We start from the raw sequence: 16,345 nt of genomic DNA, 5'->3' as shown, positions 1-16,345 counted from the left end.
TGCTTGGTCCAAGAGTCACTCTGTACGTACTAAAGGGTCCCTGCTTCTCCCTTTTAAGGCAACTGCCTCCTTTTGGACTCTACAGGGTAGACAGCAATGCCAGTCAGTGATAACTTTTCCTCATTCATTGTGTGCTGAGAAGTGGACATCCTCTAATCTTTAAAAGAAGTATTACAAAGTAGTGTGCAATAAAAACATTTTCATTACAGGGTGAAGTATGTTAAGAACACACTTCCAATTTTCACTCTTCCTTTGTTAAAAATGATCTTATAGGCTCAGATTGGCACAAACCTCGTTGTCCCATGTCCCTCTCCAAACCCGTTTATTAATTCTACAAGTTCTATAGGAAAGTGGCATTGTTACAACAAATGACCAAGATACCCCTGGGCCTGCCTCAGCAGCAATGGCTGAGGGTCCCATGACTCAGCCCCTCCCAGGCTCATCTCATATCCTTCTCTTCCCTACACTCCACCCATGCATGCCTTCTCTCATATCTTTATATTTGCTCTACCCTTGCCCACCATAGGGTCTTTGCATATGCCATCGACGTGCCTATCAATAACTGAAGGGCCTGAAGTTTTATGCTGTTTGCAAACTAATGAGACAGCCACAGTTTCATGGATTCTGACAGAAGACACGAGAATCCTAGGTCAGAGACAAAGGACTTATTATTCATGGTACAGCAAGAAGCGTGAATTTCATGTTTGTGTCATTTTCAGTGATGAGAAAGCAGCCATTTTGAATTGCTGTCTGGACATTTTCTAGTATGATGACCCTGCTCACACTCAAGAGTCTGGACATTTAGGTAAGGACCCGAGCTTAGGATTCCTGCCACAAGTTCTTGCTTGGCTTGTCCTGATATACCTTTTAAAATAACCACTTAGAGTTGAGCCCGCGAAAGTTAGTGACCTCTGCCCCAACCACCTTGTAAGTAATAGGTGCTTGTTCTCTATCTCCTGCCTGCTCGTGACCTGGGACAAAGGACTGCCATTCTCCCTCTGATGGCCGTTTATCCTCGTTTCTGGGATTTGTAAGTAAAAAGTCTTGTGACTTGACTTCCCTTGTGTGACTGTATTGAAACCATGCCTTCAGTCAAAATGACCCCAGGGTTTTCACTTCCCCCAAATGGGAGCTCTGATGCTGAAGGCACCACCGGCCGACGCCATGTGGATGGCTTGTGCCTCTTCATTCAGCAGGTCATAATCTGCATTTTCTTCATTTAACACACCAGCCGCAGGCCCCCATCACACTTTCCCTTGGCCCCACGTTCCAGGGAGGGTGACGGTGGAGCAGCCCAGGTGGATGCTGTGCATGCAATGTCTTGCACCACAGCAGAGGACCTCTGAGTTTAAGAAACCCAAATCTTTTACAGTGCACAGTAAGCCTGCCTCTCCTTGGACCTGCAGGGAGACATTATCTTTATTACACTGGACAGTCAACGAAGCTGCCTTTTGCTCCATGGGAAGACACTGCTTCTACCTTCCAAGGCTGTTTGTTATACAAACATCATCAAAAAGGTGGCCTGGAACAAAGACAGCCTGTTCCTCTGCTCCTAGGATGTGCAGAAATGCAAGAGACCCATGGGGAGTTGTCTCCCACTATGGCCCCTCTGTGCCCACTTCATTCCTATTCATCCTTCAGATTGCAGCTAAGCAAGCACCTTCAGAAAAGGCAGATTCCTGGGCAAGGGAAACCCCCTTAGTGGGGCTGTCAGGGTACTTTGTGCCCCTTTTCCTAGTATCCAGTGGCGTTATAATTTTACATCTTGTGTGTGAATGTCTTATTAATGTCTGCCTCCCTCACTAGACTATAAGCGCAGTAAAGGCAAGGACTGGGCCAATTCTTTTGAAGTTAATTTTTATAATTTTTTTAAAGTTTAAGTACAATGAACATACAGTGTTATATTAGTTTCAGATGTACAATATATGATTCAACAACTCTATACATTAGTGCTCATCACGGTAAGCATACTCTTAATCCCTTCACCTGTTTCACCCATTCCCCTGCCCACCTCCCCTCTGGTAACCTCCAGTTTGTTCTCTGTATTTAAGAGTCTGTTTTTTGTTTGTCTTTTGTTTGTTTGTTTTGTTTCTTAAATTCCACATATTAGTGAAATCATATGGTATTTGTCTTTCTCTGACTTATTTCACTTTGCATTATACCCTCTAGATTCATCCACATCATTGCAAATGGCAAGATTTTCTTTTTTATGGCTGAGTAATATTCCATTGTGTGTGTGTGTGTGTGTGTAACATGTGTATATACATATATAACCCACATATATATGTGTATATACATATAGAATCCACATCTTTATCCACCTATCTATGGATATTTATCCATTTATCTATGGATGGATACTTGGGTTGCTTCCATATCTTGGCTATTGTAAATAATGCTGCGATAAACATAGGGGTGCATGTATCTTTTTGAATTAATATTTTCATTTTCTTTGGGTAGTAGTAGAATTACTACATCATAGGGTAGTTCTATTTTTAACTTTTTGAGGAACTTCCATACTGTTTTCCAGAGTGGCTGCACCAGCTTGCATTCCCACCAACAGTGTAAGAGGGTTCCCCTTTCTCCGCATCCTCACCAACACCTGTTGTTTCTTGTGTTGTTGATTTTAGCCATTCTGACAGGTGTGAGATGGTATCTCATGGTGGTTTTGATTTGCATTTCCCTGATAAAGAATGATAATGAACATCTTTTCATGTGTCTATTGGCCATCAGTATGTTTTCTTTGGAGAAATGTCTGTTTATGACTTCTGCCCATTTTTAGTGGGATTACTTGTTTTTTGGTGTTGAATTGTATCAGTTCTTTATATATTTTGAATATTCACCAGGATTGGGTCAGTCTTATTTATTTTATTGTATCCATCCCCAGTGATTGACATAGAGTAGATGCTCAGTAAAGTACTCACTGAATGCCTGGATAAATGAATGAATGAGTGATCTCAAGATCGTCCATAACTCCAAACTCTTCTATTTTGAACCTGATGTTTGTGAAATTTCATCTCATTCAATAGTTCTTGCCACTCTGAATAAGCCCCCATACTACACTGGTCATCCATGTACTCATTCAACCAATGTTTATTGAGCCCTCACAGGTGCCTTGCACTGTAGGAGAGGACGGAGACAGAAAGATGAGCGAAAACAGAGTCAGTCCCTGTCCTCTTGAAGTATATGGTCTGTCAGAGAAGATGGACATTAAACCAAGAATCACATAAATAAGTAATTTATTACAATTGTGAGAAGTTTACCAAAACAATTCTGAGGGTTGGGAGATTTTGTAAGTGGTGTGGGTGGTCAGGGAAAGCTTTCATAGGAAGTGATGTGTAAACTGGGAACAAAGGGAAGGTGCTGGTCTGGCTAAAGAGCACGTAAGGCAGAAGGAACAGAAAAAGCCCGGGGTAGAAAGAGGCTGCCGTGTTCCGGGAACTGAAAGACCTCAAGAGTAGTTGAGGCAGGGAGGAGAATGAGGGAGGCACGGATAAGCCTGGATCAGGAGCAGGAGTGTGCACAGAACTGCCTCTCCCAGGACAAGTTCCTGGACCCCTGGGGGTGGCCTTTTGGACATAACTGTTTGGAGGATCCCTTCCTTTTGCATGGGGTGTCAAAACAAACAGATGTCGTGTTAACTTCCCATGAAATATTTGAAGGGGAAGTCCTCTTTTTATAGGTGAGTCTTTTCCTCCAGATGTGAACTTCTGCCAGGCAGGAGTTCAAATTCATTTCCAAATCCTCAGCCCCGGCTCAGTGTTGTGGTTGGCACATAGTCCATGCTATCGAAGTCTCAAAGACAGAAACATTTAGACAAGAAAACAAGGACTTGGGAAAAGGGAAAAGGAGTCAGACTTTAGGAAGAAAGATTGGCCCGTCAAATACAAAATACAAGTATTTAAAGGGGGAAAAAAAAAAAAGGATGACCAAGGCTACCAAATTCATGGTGGAAATCAGCTGCTTTCTTACACATTCATCATATTTATGACATATCTTCACTTGTTAGCCTAGTCAAAATCAGGGATAAAATTGTTTTTGTCAGAGAGCCCATACTTAGGACAACTAGTCAAGGCTTATTATTCTGGAGCCCTGAACCAGTCAGGAAACCTGTTGTTTTTGGATTTTCTCCTGATGCACAGTATCCGCTGCCCCCGCTACCCCACCCAGCCCCTGTGGTATTCAGTCATGAATGGAGCAGGGTCAGGTTTTGCTCCTACGGGTTTTCTTTCCTTATGGGCAAGTTCTTGCTATTGAGAAAACTTTAAGTTGATTAACCATTTTCTGACTCAGTGTCATTAAATGAATATTTTGTTTTATTTGATGAAAATTTATTTCCACAAGTATACTAAGAGGCATTGATTAATACATAGACACTTTTTTTTTTTAAGATTTTATTTATTTGACAGAGAGAGAGAGCATGAGCAGGGGGAGCAGCAGAGGGAGAGGGAGAAGCAGACTGCCTGGTGAGCAGGGAGCCCGATGCAGGGCTCGATCCCAGGACCCCAAGATCATGACCTGAGCTGAAGGCAGACACTTAACCGACTGAGCCACCCGGGCACCCCGACACTGTGTTTTTGAATGGCTAACAAAACCAGAGCCCTGTGATACTGATGCTTTATCGTGAACTTCTGTCTGGAAGCTTTGTAAAGCTCCTCAGGTTGTAAATTACTTTTACGTATCAGAAGAATTTTTACCATCTTTTTTTAAAGTTTTTATTTATTTGTTTGTTTATTCATGTATTTGAGAGAGAGAGAGAGCACAAGAGCACAAGTTGCAGGGAGGGAGAGGGACAAGCAGACTCAATGCTGAGCGCAGAACCTGACACGGGGCTTCGTCCCACGACCCGTAGATCATGACCTGAGCCGAAATCAAGAGCCAGATGCTCAACCGACTGAGCCACCCAGGTGCTCCATTACCATATTTATTAGCATGATTTTCTCTAAGATTCCCATATTTGTTAATAGTTCTGGCCTACCAGGAAGTGAAATTGTTTACTACCAGTAATGCTGGAATTTCTTAAGTCAAAAGGTTTGTCCCAGAGAAGTTTCTTCATCATAGATGTCATTCCCACATGTGAATTGTAGTCTTTGTTCTTTAATAATGGGTTTGTCATACCTAATTAAGTAGAATTTTCAGCATAGCCAATATCTAATTATATTCTGGCAAGAAAAAGGACAGATTCTTATTGAACCTATATAAACAACCTACATGATCGTAAGTATCAGTTCCCTCTAAAGGCAGATAAACTATAGCAATTCAGTTATAGTCTTTCCTCCTCAAACTTATAAAATAGGAAATTTGGTCACAAAAACTAAAGGAGCTCAGTAAAGTCACTTTCCATATTATTTAACCTTTATTATTGGTTTGTGGATGAGGCCAATCAATACACTTCATTAATCTATAAAACTATATTTTTCACTGTCCTGATCATGTATTAGCTTATGATCTATATTTAAGATCTCTCATGGAATTCTTTTTCTTTTGTAATTTGAAAGTTCAGTTGGGACAAAATGACTTTGAGAGTGCTTTAATGGGCTGTAAGTGTAAAAATAAACACTGGATTTGAAGATTTAAAATTTTTAACATGTAAGATATTTCATTAATATTTTTTTAGATCGATTACATGTTGAAATGTTACTATTGTGGGTATACTGGGTTAAATAAAATATAGTATTACAATTTTTTTTTAAAGTGCTTCATTCTAGTTTGTGTAGGTATAATCTGTTGAGGGTAAGAAATCGATGGAACAGGAAGGTTTTTTCCTTATGTCAGTTAATGTAAATATTCATCATAAATGAAATCAGTCCAATTAGTTCATTTTTATTTGGCCGCTCTTGGGTTGGGTAGTCTATTTCTACAAAGTTGTATGGTTTTCAGTCGCTTGCATACACAACCTCTCAGCTCTGCTGTTGAAGTGGGAGAACAGACACAGATCACAGTAACCCAACGAGCATGACTTGTTCCAATAAAACTTTATTTACAAAAAGAGACAGCAAGTTGGATTTGTCCCAAGGGCCACGGTTTGCTGACCCATATTCAAATTTAGACCAAAACCACTCCACAGATTCTGACTCGATCACTTAATTCAGTCTACCAGGTCCATGGCAAAGATGTCAGCTTACACAGGGAAACTTGTAGCCATGGGTGTATGTCCTTTGGTATCAAAAGTCAACAATTCAGTTCTTTATTGATGCCCTTTTGTTATTTCTTCCAGAGGACTCAATTCCTGATCTTGAACTTGTAGCAGGGGCCTTTAATAGAGGCAGGGAGAAAGGAAATGTCATCTGTAATTATAAGATTAATTAATTATCATCTGTAATAATGAGATTAAATGGTTCTGGTTAATCAACAAGAACAGAGGAACTCGGAGTCTTTTATGAAGGTATAATATGCAATCAGTTTGTGAGACTGAGGGCATTAGCGAATCTCCAGGGTCTTTATTTTATGCCATAAAGTAAGAATGTTTCCAGTTGACAAGGATAATTAAATCTAGGGACAAAATTTAAAGTAAATGACTGTGTTGACAATTATTGCGTCAGTCTTTGTCCATGAACATCAGAATGTTTCTTTTCAAAGTGAAATGTGAGCATGATTGTTTTCAATAGAATAATTGAAATGTTGAAATCAGTACATTTTACTTAGGAATACTTAACCTTAGTAAAGTTGAATGTTTCTTTCTGATAAGCAAGAATAAACAGGATGGTTCGGACAATTGTGTCAAGCTAGTCAACCATCTGGAGAATGGCAAATAGAACTCATTATTTTTCATATCTCCCATTTCGTACAGTGAAAAAATAAATCCGTGTGTTAACCATGGCCATCTAAAAAAAAAATCTATAAATAGTTTGGTGCAAAACACATCTTCACAGTTTCTGCATGTGGGGCCTGAATTTGGGCAAGGTCAAATTTGAAAGAGTTGTCTGAGGATACAAGACATGAACTTACCCAAGTATTTAAAGGCAAAAACCAATCATAAACAATACTTTTTTAAAACACACAGCAATAGGTAGTAATAATTAAGGAACATGGACATGTTCAAAAAGGAGGAATTTATGTTAAAATGTAGAGAGCTAAGAAAAGAACAGAGAATTAACAGAATATGTTTATAAAAAGGGATTTGCATCGTTCGGGAGTAGGTTACATTTGTTAAAAAGAACAGGTAGCAAATCTCAATTCTGCATTTGCTCCTCGCATAGATCATTAGTGTAATAATTTACAGTAAAAAATACAATACTAATGAGTAAGTTAATTAACATCAAGCCAACTGATTAAAAAATTATCACATCTTTTCTCCTTTCGAACTCATTATTTGTAGCAATTTTATACACAAGAAAATGAATTTTACTTTCCCTCAGACCATCTCAGCTTGTGAGACAACCTCAAATTTGTCTCTTACTATCTTCTTTTATGTTTTGGCACAAGGATATTTTTATTTTATAATAAAATTATTCTTTTTTTCCCTCTTGATAAACAAGAACATACCCCATTATCTTGCAACACATTTTATTATAACAGATTATTTTTTTACCTTCTTTAAAATATCTGTATGTACATTAACATAACCCAAAGGCATTTATTCAAGCTTTCAACCTCTTACTGCTGGCTGTGCTATGCCGTATTAAGTAACCACAGGGGTATTTTAAAATTATTTTGTTCACGTATCCAAAGACTGTTTATTATTAACTCAGATTAATATTAGTTTAAGGTCTTAAAGTTAACTAAGGGTCTGGAAGTTATAATCTGAAGCATTAACACTGTGTGTTCTTTTAGCATGATACAAAATAATCTCTTTCTATAAAGATGCTACCTTTTATTATTAATATAGCTGAACTCTTTGTTTTACAATTTTATAATCTTAAATACATTAATCTTAGTTTATATGACCAGAAAAAACAGTAAAAGAAATTTAGGCAATTCAAAATAATTGCACTTTCTACAAGTAAATAAACCCATGAGTTGTACAGACTAGAATATTGTCTTCACATTGGCTTTATGATGGTGGTAGAATCAGGGAGAAGGCATAGAGCTGTTTACGAACCAAAATTATTAACTGGTTTCATTTTCCCAAAGAATCATCTTGATTAGAGTATTATACAAATTTTTCTTCTTAGACAATTAGAGATTAGATTTAAAAGCTTTTAGTTTGTTTTAACAGTAATGCTTTTGCTTATTTTATAATATTTTATATATATAATTTTATATATTTTATATAACAAAGGTCATTAATTAAACTCATGGTCAAAACCCTGTGGGCTTTTTTTCCCTCTTTCTCCCTAAATTACAGTTTCAGCAAGGAAAAAATTCTCAAAAATTCAACAGATTTAAAGCATGAAAGTAGAAAAATATTTTAGTAAACTTTGGATTCTTCACATTTATGTGAGTGTTTGCTATGGTAATATTTCTTTCAGAAAAAAAGATGTTTGGCATAGGAGCTTACTCCATTAGATTTTAAAAGATCTTATACCATAAGCTGATTTATTAACCCCTGCCAGAAGTGACTAAACTATCAATTGGTTTGCTCAGAATTTTTTCATATTTGTAAAATAGATAATTTTATCAACTCTTGTACAAGCTGGACGAAGGAAGAGAATCTAAGATAGAAACAGGCACCACCCGTATCTTTTAAGAAAGTTGATCAATTAAGTCATATCATTAAGAACAATTAGGTCCTTGGGACAGATGCAGTGTTGAAAATCTGAATAATTTGGGGCTTTCCTTCTGAATTTAGCAGAGCAAGCTCTCTCTCTCGTAATGCCCACATCCTTTACAATGATAATCTCCCTTTTAACCTTATATATAAATTTCTGAAGAGGCATTGATTTTGAATCATTAATTATTTAGAGAAAGAGAGCTCTTTTGTTTCCTTTCATCTCGGGTATAGGATTTTCACCTTTGTCACTATCAACAGGTCCTGGAAGCATAATGAGCACACTTGACAAGCCAGGACTTTGGGATGAAGAAGAGGCTCCGAACTTAGAACAGAACCTCCACTGGCAGCAACGCAAAACACGTGAACACAGAGAATTCGATCAATAGTTACAGAAACACACATAAAACCCCTTCTTAACCCTGTATTCTCAAATGCCAGAAAATAGCAGAATCCTCATTCACATTCCCCCCATCAAAAAAAGATTCCTGGGGGAATCCGATTCCAGAAACCCCACCTGCTGCTCTGGGACAGACATCGCTCGGTGGTGGGGCCACATCCCAGTCCCGCTGCCCCTGGTGTGGGCCTAAGTGGTTGTGCTCCTTTAGAACCAGAAATGAACTTGGCCAAGAATCAGATTGGGCTCCATCACTTCACAGAAGATTCCCCAGAGGAGTCAGGGAGGGTGAGCTGAGGACTCCAGGGCTCCAGGTCTGGACAAGGTGCACGTGACCTTGACACCAGTGGTGGGACCTCTAGGAATAAGTGGTCAAAGCAAGGACCAGACACCAACACTTTTAGAAAAGGGAAGAAAACGGTCACTTGTGGAAAGTGTGAGTGAGTTGGTTTTCTGATGACCGACTGACCAAATACAAAGGACAAGTATTGAAAGGGGAATGTGGAAAAATGACCAAGATTACCATGTTTACACCATTCTATTCATTGTGGAAAACAGCAGCTTTCTCACAAATGATCGTCATACTCATAACAGACCCTCGGATTTCAGCACAGCAAAACTCAGGGATCAAACATTGTTTTTGTGAGGAATCCAAATTTCTGGGAAGTATCAAGGCTTTTTATTTGGGGGAACCAGAGCCAGTTAGGACAGCCCTGTTGGTTTGGTTTTTTCCTCTTTTTCCTGACTGTGATCTATGAAGTGCTCAGTCATATTGGAAACGGGGCACAAGGGGCACCTGGCTGGCTCCATTGGTGGAGCGTACGACTCTTGATCTCGCAGTTGTGAGTTCGAGCCTCACATTGGGTGTAGAGATTACTTAAAAAAAATAAAATCTTAAAAAAAAACAAACAAACAAGAAACTGGGCCCAGGTTCCCCTCTTGCTCCTGTGGTGTTCACATATATTTGGTAAATTAACTAAAGTTCACACTTCCTCATAGAATTATGAAAATGGGTCTTTCTAGAGAAGCCACATGAAGATAATGGACAAGTGATTGTGCAGGTCCCCTCAGCTGACCTGTCATCGGCCTCTCGGTAAGCAGACAGGATGGGAAGTGACCCAGGCACCATTTCTGCCCGGACGGGTGGGATGGCCGTGTAGGTGGCTTCCTCTGTATGGGAGCCAGGGGCGCTGCAGGTCTGCATTGTCTGGGTGGTGGACTAGGAAGAGAAAGCTGGGTGAGGAAGCACTCAAGAACTTGGGGCCAGCAATCCTCACTCACCCTAGGGCTCCTAGATCAGTGATGTATGTGTTGATTCTCTATAGGACCCCTGCCCTGGCCCATCTTGTTAAAGAAGGCATGATCACTCTGGCTCCTTCGGGCAGTTCCCCGCCAGTGGTCTTGGCTGGCTTGCTCCCTCTCCCACCTCCCTCACCTCCACGGACTCCTCAGATGGGTGAGCTTCTCTCCCTCCCCAGCCCTCTGCTGCCAACTCCCCACTTCAGTCTTCCTCCTTCTGCTTCCAGACTCACCTCCTCCTGGAACCTTCCCCTGTTTCACCAAGCTCACTTCTAACGGCTCTTTCCTCTGGCTCTGGCTCTACAACCATTGAGTTGTGGGGATTTGGGAACACCTGCCTCTGTGGGGGTGTGTTTGGTTCCCGTGTGTTCTCGCTCTCCTTCTAAAGTGGGAACTCTCTTTTCCATCTGCCACACAGGGATCTCCCTGAAGTGAAGAGCTCTTTCCCTCCTTTTCTTCTCAGATGTGGTGCCTCCTGGGGGCAGGGGTTGTGTCTCCTTCCACTGAACTGCTCCACCGCCGTATTGGTGCAGGAATCTGACTCTCAACAGACCTCTTCAGCCCAAGGACCGAGGTCTCTGGTAAATGTCTTCGGATAATGATGGTGATTTCAAGCCACTGTTTTGAGGGATGTCTTGAATACAGACGGTGTTTTTGGTAACCCTCATTGGGCTTCCCTTCCTGTTCAGGTGACAATCATACACTCCCATACACTAAGACATTCTCCCCCTTCTCCTCTCCATTCAGATATCCAGAAGTTAAGTACGAGTTAATGAAACACACACACACACATCCTCTCACTTCCATAAGCTCTAAATCCCATCTACTAGTGTGTGGCTCTGACCTGTCTAAATAGCCCTTGTCATCATAAGCCATGGTCTCCTCTCTGGCATTGTTTATAATGCTGGAGAAAGGAAATGCCGGTAATATACAAAAGCAGGGTCCCAGTGACCCCAACCCCATGCTATGCTGTGGTAGATTCAGAGAGGAACCTCTCACTCCCATTCAGCAATGCCACCTACTGGCCTTGGGAACATTATTCCACTCCTTTGAGCCTCAGTTTCTCCCCAGGATTGTTGTAAGGATTGAGTGAGACATTGTACGTCAGGCTCGGATGCATCAGCAGATGTGCAGCAGGGGCTCATTCCCTTCCTTCTCCACTCCCCACCTCACCTTCTGGCTCTTCCATGGCATTTCCATCTTCTGCCATTGAGATGCTCCTGGGGGCCCTCCGCTGAGCACTGAAGTTGAGGAGCACTTGGGCAGAGCTACATGGATCTCTTATGCCATAGCCAGGAGATGATTCAGAGGATAGTGAGAACTTCCTTTAAGGGCTTCCAACACGAAAAGAAGCAATGAGAGGTTTCTACAGAGCTTCTGTCTTAGGGATCTTAAGCCCGAAGCCCTTTGGCTTGAGATGACATAAGAAGGTCCCTTCTGGAGCCTGGGAAATGCATGAGGTTTGAAGAGAACCGCTTATTAAGATTATGGTCGATAGCATAATGGCTCCCCAAAGGTACCCCTGTCCTACTCCCCAGCACCTGGGGATGCATTGCCTTCACAGCTGAGCATGCTTCGAGGATGTGTCGAAGTTAAGGTGAACTGAGAAAAGAGCCATTATTTTGGATTCCCTGGGTGGGCCCGATGTAATCAAGAGAGTCCTTCAGACACAGAAGAGGGATGTGGTGATGGAGGGCAAGGAATGCAGGAGGCTTCTGGAAGGTGAAAAAGGAAAGAAAACATTTTCTGCCCTGGAGCCAGAAGGAACGAGCCCACTGACACCTTGACTTTAGCCTCATAAACTTGTTTTGGAGTTCTGATGGCCAGGTAACAAATATATGCTGTTTTTCAGCCACGAAGGCTGGTGGTATTTGTTATAGCAGCCACAGGAGAACAATCCAGAGATGGTGTGTTCCATCTAACAAGGCAGCCGAGAACAGGGGACTTGTTTCCAGGTCTCTTGGCTGCCTGCGCCAGGGCCCGGCCCCCAGTTTTCTTCCAGCAGACCTGCCTGCATGCGGGCACTGTGAGGACATGCCCCAAAGTGCCCTTTGTCCTGATAAGTGGGGCCCTCCGGGAGCTGAAGCCTGCATGGTCTGGAACGAGTGCCCCTGACGTGTTGAAAGGAAGGGCCGGCGTCCTTAATAAAAACAAAGTCCAGGCAGGGCTGCCCGGGTTGGCACCAGAAGAAGAATTCCCGTGTGGGGAGGGGGAAGCAGACTTCTCCATCCCTCCTCTGTCTCCAGATTCGCCAAGATGCACCTTCCCCCTTGGAAGGTTGTCACCGAGGGGGCCTTGGGGACACTGGTCGTCCCGTCCCATGCTGGCCGAGGAGAAGGTGGCACCCCTCCATCTGCAAAGCTGAGTCTGAGCCAGGGCATTCAAATAAGCCTTTAGGGGAAGCTCCAATGTCCCCAAGGAAGTGCACCTGAGAGACGGGCACCTGATAAATGAAGCTCCATCCTGTCCCCTGGTTCCACATAGAGAAGCCATCTTTCAGCCCCTGTCTGGGGATGCACCGCAGCTCTCAAGCCGGGCCCTGGGAGAACCGGGCCCAAGAGCTGGGAAGCCTTCTCTCTCCTGCCTGAGGCCAGTCTTCTGAGCTCTGGTTTCCAGGGAAGACCTGTCCTTTCCCCGTGACTGAAACCTGGTGCATTCCTCATTAGGAAGACTGAGCTCCGCACCTACAGACATGACCTGGCTCCCCACTGAGGCCCCAGGAGAACTGGGAGAACAGACTTGTCACTCAACACCATGTCAGTTACCCACCTACGCAGTGTGGTGAAAGCACTAAATTGTTCACTAGAGCTCAGGCGTCTTTTGGCTGAAAATGTCATGCCATCCATCCATCCTGGGGGGGGTACTTCCTATGAGCCCCAAATGCTCGACGTGTATCATGCCAGTCACCCCCTGCCAAAACCTGGGAGGAAGGTACTGTTCTTCCTATTTTACAGATGAGCAAACTGAGTCTCGGGAAAGAGAATTTGCCCAAAGCCACACAGACTTTAGTGTGGGGAAGCAAGGGCTTGAAACTTGAACCCATGGCCTTTCGACCCTTGAGTGGGGGCGTGGTTTAAGAAAGGCTGCCCGGGTGGGGAGGAGAGCAGGTGGAGAGGGGTAGAGTGACCATAGAGTAAGAAAACTCATGATACATAGTCAGACAATAGAACAGAACAGTTGAAACGGGGACTGTCCTAGATAACCGGTAAGATCTTGCCAAGAAAGGAAGTCAGGAGCTAACTATAAAGCACGACCATGACCGTCAGAGCTCAGCTGGTCTCCAGACTCGAATGCTTCTCCCGGCTGGTGAATTTCCATTCTCCCACTGTTCCCCTGCAGGACTAGTTTTTAAACCCTGAAACTGAAAGAGACAGCCAGGAAGCTAGTAGCCTAGGACTCTTTGTCCGGTTCCGCAGCTAATTTGGGAGGAGAAAGAAACCCTACAATATGGTGTTTGTGTGGGCAGTTTTGAGAAATTGTGAAAATAAAGGGAGAGGGTGCTGAACCCTGGGTAACAGAGAAGGAGGTAAGTAGGAGCTCTCAGGAGGTGGCCTGGGAGCAAGGCTGCACCTACCCTTCCGGGAACAGTCACTGAGCCCCTGTGGGGTGCCAATCCGGGGCTAGGTTGGGTGGGTGTGGAGTGGGGTTTAGTTTGGATGGTCAGGGAGGCCTCTCGGAGGAGGTGTCCTGAAGCTGGAATCTGAGGGATAAGAGAGGAGTTAGCCATGTCAAGAAGCAGGGAGAGAGCGATCTAGTAGAGAACACCCTACGCGGCCCCGGCGGTGAGAAACAGCCTTGGGTATTAAAAATTAAAAAAAAAAAGAACAGTGAAAGAGGCCAGCCTGGTTGAGGGAGAGAGGCAGAGGCATGGTGACGAGACAGAAGGGTCTGGGTCAGGGGCCCTCGAAAACCCTGAAGGCGTTTGGCCTTCGGTGTGGTCAGATGCCATTGAAAGTTTAAACAGGGGGTACACCATAGGATGGACATTTTGCAAAGCCACTCTTGCTGTCTGCAGAGACCAGGTTTGGAGGGGGACTGGAGTGGAAGAGGCGAGAGCATGAATAGCTACCCGAGATCCCGGCAGGACAGCTGATGGCCGCGGCTAGCTGGCGGGGAGGGAGACGGAGAGAAGCCACCAGACATTAGACATTTACTGGAGGGAAAACCAAATGTACTGATGAGTTGACTGCAAGAGCTGAGGGAAAAGGAGGAAGCAGGAATCACCTTGGGGTTCCACCTTGGACATGTGGAGAGGCTTATGGCAATTTTCTAAAGTGAGGCACGCTGGAGGTGCGGATGGCTTTTATAGTAAGGCCTTCTATTTCGGGCAGAGTAAAGATGAGCTGTTTACACCTCATCTGAGCGGAGAGAGCAAGTAGGCCAGTGGATATATGCATCTGGAGCTCGGCGGGGAGGTCTGGGCTGGAGATAGACAGGTGGGGGAGTCATTGGCATAACCATGCTATTTCAAGTCTTGGAAATAGATGAGATCATCTCAGGAGGGAAGGGCAGAAGGCCCCGGGCAAGCCGTGAGGCATTAGGACGGGCAGAGATCCCACAGAGGTGGAGTAGACCCAGAAGGTGTGGGTACAACCACCTCATTCATGCAGTCAGCAAGCTTGCAGGCGGCCGGCTGGTGCAGGTCCTGGCCGCGCCAAGGCAGGAGGACAAGGCCCTTGACCTTGAGGGGCTCATGGTCTATGCAGGTGCAGCCTTGTGAGCCAATGTTTACATACAATGTGGTGCAATATTTATAGAGATGGGCCCAGGAGAAGGTACTGGAAGATGTGTCTGTAGCCTCAGGTCCCAGAAAGAGGTGTGGCCGAGTCTAAGGAAGGCGCCATGGACCTGAGGAAGATGGAGAGAAAGGATGTAGGGGCTGGGAACTCTTTTGGATCCAGCATCCTTGCTTGAGACTCCCTGAATCCTCTAGAACCAGCTTTAATCCCCGCCCCAGCCTCCTTCTACCAGAGCCCCCACCGTCCATGAACCACACTAGGGAGCCCTGTTCATTCCTCATTTCCACCCCACCTCCAGGCCTCTAGGTCTTCTCCCCTTTCCTGACAGGCTAGCACCCTTAGGAAAAGAACTGTTTTCTACAGCAGGATTAACTTGACAGCAGAATGGCCCTCCGGGGAGGCGGGAGGCTATCTCGAAAACAGTTGCTTCATTTCCTGCTGTTGAGAAATCACGCATGTCGACCAGTTTGTATTTCGCACTGCTTGAAAGAAAAGAGAAATCCGTCTCACTGAGCTTTTCAGAGAGAAACGAGGTCAGCCCCCTCGTGACTACAGGCAAGAGCCCTCCACCAACCACCCCCCGCTCCTGTCAGCTGCTAGCGCAGGGGACCGGGCTTCTCCTGCTCACTTGACTGCCTGGATCACAGTGCCCTCGTGGCTCTCCCTCCCGTGCCTATGTTGAGTCCACGAACCCACACAGTCTGGCTCTAACCTCTCCCTCCATCCTGATCTTGTGCTGCCTCCTTCCTGTGCCCCCTGCCTGGTCCAGTCTGGACAAGCCCTGGGGATCCTGGCTCTCAGCCCTCGCCTGGGTTAATGCCCTGCCTCAGAGACCAAGGAGGGTCTGGATCTGCATTCAGCCTCCGTCTCAGTGCTGGCGCCTCTGTTTGTTAAAGCTTCACTGCTCACTCATGAAAGAAGATTTCTCCTTCCTTTGAACATGTTTAGTGTGTTCCTATTTCATTGCCTATGGCTCGTTTAATCTTGAATCATAATGCTTTGTGGGCATGCTTTATTGCCCCTTCTGGACTCTATAAACTCCAGAAGATCAAGTGTGTGTCTGGGATCAAATCTCATTTATCTCCATCCACAGTCTTGACAAAGAGCTTGGACATGCTTGTGGAGTGGATGAGGTTAGGTCAAGTTGAAGGGACTTGTGCTGATGCGGGAAATGCAGCCTAGGGCTTGATGTCATTGGCTCCCTGGGAAAATGCTCCTCTGCTAAGAGAGTCTATGAAGGGCTAGACAGTAGTTTGTTCA

The 16,345-nt window shown here is 44.2% G+C and overlaps 1 long non-coding RNA gene across 1 annotated transcript; it reads left to right on the top strand.

Moving 5' to 3' along the window:
- Positions 1–8,434: 8,434 nt before the first annotated feature.
- On the top strand, positions 8,435–11,789 carry LOC129045844 (uncharacterized). The gene is made up of 3 exons (XR_008506181.2): positions 8,435–10,140; positions 10,373–10,503; positions 10,810–11,789. It is a non-coding gene; the product is annotated as an uncharacterized LOC129045844 (long non-coding RNA).
- The last annotated feature ends 4,556 nt before the right edge of the window (positions 11,790–16,345 follow it).

This window comes from Mirounga angustirostris, unplaced genomic scaffold, assembly GCF_029215605.1.
Source record: "Mirounga angustirostris isolate CCGP_5_RB_7025 unplaced genomic scaffold, mMirAng1.0.hap1 SCAF_6, whole genome shotgun sequence".
NCBI classification, from domain to species: Eukaryota; Metazoa; Chordata; class Mammalia; order Carnivora; family Phocidae; genus Mirounga; species Mirounga angustirostris.
Note: the sequence above shows the minus strand (reverse complement) of the source record. Positions and strands in the feature narration are given on the sequence as shown.